Genomic DNA, 8,266 nt, shown 5'->3' on the forward strand with positions numbered 1-8,266 from the left:
AGCTTAGAAAAACTATGGAAAAAATCAGTAGTTTACCGCTTTATGGTTGCAATAAGTTTTTAAATTGGATTTTGTATTTCGAACAACGCCTGCAATTCGCACAAAGTCTGGGGTTAAGGGTAATGTAGACGAAAGTATCATGTGGTCTCATCGTAAAATACGAATCACTAAAATTGAATTTAATGTTTATTGCTTGATAATCTACCATAGCTATTTCTAGGGGTGGCAAGTAAGCGGATGTAGTATAGAGAATACAGAAGCCGTAGCTCACTGGCAGGGAGGCAACGACGTCGTATCGTGCTCTATTGACACTGCTTGGAATACGGCTGCTATTTTTCGTATATTACCAATATAAAATATGTGAAGTAGCTGTCTAGGACATATTTTTCAGACGTATTGTCCTATTGCCGACACGTCGGAGGTGTCCAAGCTGGGTGTTCGCTGTCCAACCAGGTTTTGGTACGAAGCAGACGGTGTTTGTGTAGACACCGTCTTTATAAGCACCGTCTATAAACACTGCCTTTACACATATCGTTAAACTACACGTATATTATAGTTCGATGTTGATGACCCAAATCCTTTTTTATCAACAGGGAGTGGGAGACGTGGTCGTATACTTAGTCAAAATTATTTCAACTTCAATGGTGGTGTTCGGTTCGATATCTATCTGAGGACTATCTCCGGCATTGATCAGAGTCAATGAACATTATCCACAATGCGAAACCACTGGAATACACAATTTATAGACATCACATAGAGTCTTATATCATAATATTATTCGGTTTGCTCTACCTATAAATTAAGCAAAAATAGCTTCGAAATATGAGGTGCTCTGGGTTTGAAGTCAGTCATCGATGCACTTCGTTATTGTGAAAGCCAGCAAAATCGTTTCATGCATTGAGTAACGTAGTTTCGGGCGTAAAATCAGATAATTTTTTTTTCGTTTTTTCGGATATCCAAAACGAGACTTCAAGCTGCTTTTTTTCGCCGTTCTGAGCTTTGCACTTTCAATCATCTATTCAAGCACGTATATTTCGTTCAGCGTTAACAAATGCGTTCTGAGGTAGTTGACACCCTAATAGTACAAAAGCGTAGCTACAGGCTAGAAGTTAGCCAAAATAGCGTCACGCTTCCCACATATCGTAATCTTTTAGTTGTTACATTACTCTACACATTTTTTAAAGGTAATAGGTTATCACTAGTAACTTCTGTCAAGATAAGTAACATCGTCCGCGATATTTTATGGTACCCAACCGAGGGGTTCCTGTCCAGCTGCCGCTGTAGCAGCTGTTACGTACGTTAACGAAACAGGGCGCCAACACCTGAACCGAATGATTAGTCCCTAATCAAGTAATTGTCCGTCCCCATAACGGAGGCGACACTCGCAGAAGCAGAACGCACATGTTTAAACAAAGTTACGTCTCGTGTCACATTCAACAATAAGTTTCACTCCCGCACCCGGCAACCTCTTCTCTAAATGCAGAGGCTCAACGGGGAGAAAGACAGGCAGATCACCACTATGCTCGGAATCGGAGCTAGTGTTCCTCGGCAGTTTCGTACATTTTCGGTGCCTCATGCAAGAGATAATTAGAATCGTGAGCAGGTTATGAATGAGCTGTAAGCGCATCGTTTAGATTAAACAAACAGATCGTTGTCTGCCAAGCAGAAAATGAACTCATATCTATTTGTCTGGCAACCCCTTTCTCCTTAGATCCTTCTGCCGACACTACTGTGTATGTGCTACGGTACCACGGTGTACTATACGTAGTCTGCGCAGGCTACTATTGCTGGCCATGGGAGTGGCTGGTTCACTGTTTTCCAAAAGTACACCCCATCTTACCCCCTTTCTCTCCCTATCTCGCACCTGGATCGAAATGCGAAAAATACACCGAACCGGCCTTCAGGTAACACCGTTTCGGCCGTGCTGATGTGAACTCATTTTTTGCCCTCTTTGTCGTTAACCTCGCTTTCTAGCCGTGCGTTTCTCACTCGAAGCAGCTATCCACGGGACCACTATCACGTAATTCCACTACAGCTACTTCGGTGTTTTATTTATCGTTTTTATGAGTGCTATTATAATTACTATTGCTATTGTTTCGTCGTTTCATAAAATGAATGGCATGAATTATTTATTCATGACACGTAGATTTTACGATTTCTCTATTAAAATCATCCTGCAGGCGGGAAGTACACGAGGTAAAGCCGTTAAGTCCAGTCTCCGGCCGGTGTGTCTGCCACTCAACAGAGATGCCGCACTGGCTGTGGCACGGGCTGTGGGCGCTTGCATAGACTACTTCGCCTCATATAAAACAGCGACTAGGTGGGCGTAATTGCGGCTACCTACAGAGTGCAGCGTGCCGGTGAGTACAGCGTTACAAAATACGGGTGAACAAAACGAAGAATGAAGAGGTAAGTGAGAACTGATAGAGAAGCTGCACACATGCCTAATAATAACCCAGTACGGGGTTGGCTATTCGCGTTGACCCGAGGACAACACACGATCAACCTTTTGCTTGTCATGATGACTCCGACGAAAACGGGCGTTTAGGTGCTGCTTCAATTATGTATTGGGTATTAATAACTGAGACGAACGAAACGAACTCGTCCTGTAATGGATGAAGGTCGAAGGAAAAAACGTCACACATGTATATGTTGTTTTGCTATGGAATTTGTCCGTGTGTCGCTGCCTGATTTTCTTTGCCAACATGCGTATATATACGTACCCATGCTGTGTTGTAAGGACTCGCTGTTGTATATATTATGTAGTCATTTATGAGGGTATATTAAAGATAACCTTTGAGTTGAATTACCTCTCTTCGACACTTTGAGCATTGTGGCTGATTACGCACGAAACTGCAAACATTCTCATTAGGAAAAGGCTATCAAGGGGAGCTACTAGACTTAACGCACCGAGAGCCAAATCGGTTTTTAATTTCTAGCGAAACATCTCGAAAGGTTGGCGGTGCGGTGATTAAAAATTGAGCATAGTAGATAGAAATCATAAAACAAAAAAAGCTGCTTGATTCATGTTTTCAGCGACAATTTTCTACCATCATCCGTCCATTTTAGCTCTGATAAATCAAGACGCAGAAGTGATCTTGTCGAAGCTCGTGACTGGAATAAAGTACGAGGACTTTTCGGGCAATTTGCTATTTTCTTAGGTCTTACAGCCTACATATTAGTTCCTTATTCTAAAAGTATAATCTGATAGTGCATGCTCTCCTAATAGACATTAGAGATAATGAAACTTTTTTGAAAAATCAATTTTGCCCTAGTCTGTTCACTTCAGCCGGTGTCAACATAATCGTCTGTCGTAAAAAAAAAAGCTTAAATTTGTCGGCATTTTGCATTAGTTTGAAAAGTTGTACTTATTCAAAGCCGTTCTTTAATTCTGTTAGAGATAAATTTCTCTTTCACAGCGGCGGTTTGTGTGCTCGAATGAAGTTCGCTTCGGGCTCAAAATTTATGGAAAGTCTAACTCTTCACAACACTCGGCCTTGAGGAGATACTAAGTAACGCGGATACCACTAAGGGCGGATTATATTAAGCACCTTCATAATATACATAAAGGAAAACGTTATCCGAAAAGGCTTCTTATGTGCTAGTTGCTTTAAGACAGTGAAAAACCTAGCGGTTGAATCTGTATCTAGGCCATTAAGTCTGCCTGAAGAGTTCTCTGATAGCCAGAGTAAGCGGCACATAGAAAATTTTATATGCAGTCATGTACGTCGACCCATACTAACTGCGATCGTACGTCGCCGTCGTCAAATAAGTTAGACGCTAACCCGACGAGCCATCTGAATTGCTTTGTAGATGGTAAAGTTTCATAAAATCAACGCCCGTTTCACTAAGGTCACCTGTCAGCCTATATCGGGTAACAAATATTTAGTTTATTGTTTTTACCCTGATATTACTGTATCAAGCTCTTTCAGTTATTGAACAGGTAGTTTGTTTAACACAAAACACGGCAGGTCATTAGACACGAGATATGTGTTGCAAAATCGATTATCTGGTACATGCTGTAGCTGAATTCAGGTAGCGTCAGGTCACTTGATATATTTCTACACTTGACGACGTTTAATGTGCCATCAGTTCAGCACAAGGGGCCTGCAGCTTTTAATTGAGGCATATATATGAGCCTATACGTGTATATATATATATATCCTATCCTGTTTTCTTGGCCTCAGATTGCCTTCCGAAAGGACGCACCCGGTTTCGGTTATTGTGTTCTATTAGGTGTTGGCTAGCTACAGGTAAGTAGTGTCATACACTTTGATAGTTAACAGGCTGGTATATAGTGCACCGCAATACGCGACTATGCTACAACTTATGAGAATAGAGTAAGAATGATACGCTCAATAAAATGATGATAGTGATTCGAGAAAGATCCTTGTTATGACCTTTTGCCCATCACGATATATATATATATACAGACAGGATAGGAGAACTGTTCATGTTCCAACAATTATTTACAAGTAACACGTTAGTAGAAAGACCACGGAAATGGTTTTTGTCTCAGAATGAATGAAATTGTTGATAATGATAGACAATTATAGAAACATTACTAGTATAAATTCAGTGTCCGTACGTCCTGTTTAGACTTTTAGTTTTATATTCGATGTTGTTTCCGATACAGATGCGCAACAGCAGTCTGTAAGGCTTACCGACCCAGGATTTTGAGAGCAACTGTTATCTGGCCAGCTAAGTTGCGATCTATAGGTTGGGTAGTTCATGACTACGTGAGTGACTATCATAGGGTCAAGGATGGGGATCAAATAATAAAATCAACATTAATCCGGTCGTTACATTTGTGATGTCTTTCTAGTAGGCACTGAATAGGCTTCCGGCACGCCCAGATATTATACTGCGCCTTTGTGTACATGGCCAGAAATGGTTATTTCTATGGCATCGCCAAAGGACCCACTGTTATAGACCACGGTCACGATAATAATACTGATAATGATTATTACCATTAGCATATATTTACTTGAATGAATGCGTGTCTATGTAACGCAATAGAACAATATAGTTGGTTTACAGGTTGAAAATTTACGGGCTCATACATAATCCAGTGCGTATTTTACGACGCAAGACGCGACCCCTTTATTTTCACACACAATGAGATAACAGATTCTGAATGTCAGCTTACGTTTACCTAGGGTTTCGTTAACAGTGTCATACATCAATAGGACGATCAGCGTTAAACAGCCATGAGTATATAGCCTGTTCAGTTCTTGCATGTAACTATTGTGCTATCAGTAACTTGCAAGAAGATTTCCGTATGGTAATTAGTGAATACAACGGCATGAATCTCACGAGTGCGTCTGCATTTGCTGAGAAGATTCTCCTCGTACGTGTCGCTTCGAACGTTATTTTCTAAATACTGTTTGCGTTAGCCGACCAACAGTAGCCAATTCAAATATGTCTGTTAATACAAGTAACAAGAGAGTCGAAGAATTATTTCGAATCGCAAACAGGCCGCGTTTCATTACAGATAGAGTCTACCCAATTTGTTTCCATTGAATGGTACGTAAGCTCTGAAATTCAAATTACCAGGTGAGCGGTTCCTTCTTCTATGACTTTCGCTATTCCTTCCCTCGTTTCGGCAATCGAATTTGAAAGCAGGCAGCGCTTTATAATAGACCAGGTACCTTGAACCTATCTGATAGTTTCCTCGAGGTATCGTGTACTTTCTACAGAATCTTATTTTCATGTACGCCGTTAGAAGCATACATCAGTGGACTTAAAGTGAAAGCTTCTGACAATTCATGTATCGTCGTTTGAACGTATTTACCTGACTGTAACATTCGTTGCGAGTTGTTATGCGACATTGTTATAACGGCAATCGTGCGGTTTGTCGGCCGTCGAAAACCAACGAGATGATAAAATATTGCACTACCACTCGACGGATAGGATGCCACCCGCCTATTTGTCCGCCATACTCTTCGCACAATCCAAGTTCTAGCTTCGTCTTGAAATAACGTTCCTCGTAATTGTTTTGTTTGCTTCCACGTATCCGTGACGCAACCTTGCCATATAAATATAGTTACCTTTCATGAGTTCTCTGCTCTATGATTGATATTGTAGTAAGGAAAAAAAAATGCATAGAATTGGACTTTGGCGAAGATCAAATCAAGCTGCTAAAAATATGTATTTTTAGCAATACAATTTGTGGAAGCTTTGCATAACAATTAGTTAATAGTTATTCATTCATCAACAATTACCGTTCCATTGACTTGTCCTCATCTGACAAATCGGCTTTTAGTCCACCTTCTAAGCGTGATGCTTTGCGATGTTCGAAATGCCAAGCTACTACTCGTCTGATAGGTCGAGTTTAAATCCGTAAATAATTGAAAATCTTTGAGGGTGGACTGTTCAGAGCCCAGAAAAATGAATCAACCGGGCTGTAATTGTGCGGTGCAGATCGTGCAATCTTCATCGCAGTTTCCTCCTATATACCTGCGGCCGTTTGGCGTAATAGATGTTTTACTTTCTATCGCCTGCATTTTCCCCATCTTTATACTAGCAATTGTTTCGTAAACTTCCTTCAGTGTACCAAATGTCTAGTTATATTGTGACATTACTAATACATTTTTATACGCGGCCAGTAAAAGGTAGGATACGGTAGTCTTAAAAAAACCAAACGAATATTAACGTAGCTTCGAATATGAAGCCATTTTTTCCTTAAAGCTTTTCTCCGTGCACCTTTACGTTTAGATGATCGTTATCTTCATGTTGAGGTCGGATCTTGTTTACATACATTGCTCTTAATTGCAATGACAAGTTAAAGCATTATAGACCGTAAGTGAACAGCCTGCTGAGTATTTGCTAGCGACAATCTTCTGAAAACACCTCCGTCACTTGAACTGTTTGCTTACTGCTGAAATATGTCCTAGATGATGATCGAAAATTTTATCTTCAACTTTCAGGAGGCTGAGTTTCTTTTCGATGCCGCCATATTTTCGAAAAATCCATAAAGTCGCAAATGGGGCCAACTGTTACCACACTAACACTAATGCTGGAAGCTTCATTATTGTAGCATAGGAAAAAGGCAATAGGGAGGCGGGAAGAATTTATGAGGTTGTCAAGCGCAGGCCTTTGCATCCTTGTCCGAGTTTTGTCAGGTCGCATTCGACGGGCCTTCACTTCCCATTCGCGCGAACTTGTTTCGTTCGGGGTTTTCATTTCCAAGTACAAAGCCACCGAAAACTCGCATGTTCTTTACTTGCTGCGCACGAAGGAATATACTTATTCTACAAGGATGCACAGGCGACGCGTACGTGTAGCGAGTCGTGCAGTTGTAGGTAAGGTTCAATTCATTTCCCAATGAGATGGACATCTTTCGGTCATTTAATCAGCCATTGTATAATACATGCCGAATGTGCTTCAGGTTTAAAAACTATGTCTGATGATGGAATTGAAGCCCTTGTATGTGACGATGATATGGTTTACCCCTAGGTTTAGCTAGGTTACTTTATGGGGCCTCTCTCTTTGCTTCGGCCTTTTGCTAAAAAACATGGGGGCACAATTTGATCGTAGACATGAAAGATTATAGGTTAAGAGTTGGTATACTTAATGCAACGTAACCTTCGTACAAAGTCCATATGAAATATCGTTCGTTTTAATTTAAGCTGCATATTTAGCTAACTTATAATTTATAAATTTTACAAAAAAATACATAGCGGACTTTCAAAGATCCTGGGGACAATTAGAAATAATGACATGGTATATTCAAGTCAACATTTTAACTTTCGCCATTGCAAAATGGGATATTACGAAATAGTTCCATGAAAATGGAAAATATACCGAGTAATAAAAACCAAATGGTTTGAGGAGATACGTTTGGACTGAAATACTGGCACAATTTCGAATCTCAACTGATTACGATAGGGACCCACTTTTTGATGGCACAAAGCTACGATTTATGGGAAAATGCTTCGATAGAACAATTTGTTGATAGCTTTTAACAAAGATAGATTGCCCGTAAGGTAACACTGCATCGTATTGCATCGAAAAACTCGAGTAGTTTGAATATATGTTCTCTCAAAAACACGATCAAAGTTGATTGTTTGAGTCAAAATAAACGATGATTACCAGTTATTGCCCAAATCACACTGTTATTAGTCTTGTTTGTTAAGGCTCACCTTCGGGGTTTTTACATGTTTACGATCTCAATTTCGGATCGTAAAGGCATTATCAAGCCTCGACGCGCTTGACACGAAGTCAATTTTAATTATCGCTAATATCATAAAGCCCGATATAACAA

The 8,266-nt window shown here is 40.3% G+C and overlaps 1 long non-coding RNA gene across 1 annotated transcript; it reads left to right on the top strand.

Annotated features, from left to right (window-relative positions):
- Positions 1–1,923: 1,923 nt before the first annotated feature.
- Positions 1,924–3,527, top strand: LOC147752962 (uncharacterized). Its single transcript, XR_015312661.1, has 3 exons — positions 1,924–2,020; positions 2,181–2,360; positions 3,420–3,527. It is a non-coding gene; the product is annotated as an uncharacterized LOC147752962 (long non-coding RNA).
- The last annotated feature ends 4,739 nt before the right edge of the window (positions 3,528–8,266 follow it).

This window comes from Varroa jacobsoni, unplaced genomic scaffold (genome assembly GCF_002532875.2).
Source record: "Varroa jacobsoni isolate VJ856 unplaced genomic scaffold, vjacob_1.0 scaffold_850, whole genome shotgun sequence".
In the NCBI taxonomy this organism is placed as follows: Eukaryota; Metazoa; Arthropoda; class Arachnida; order Mesostigmata; family Varroidae; genus Varroa; species Varroa jacobsoni.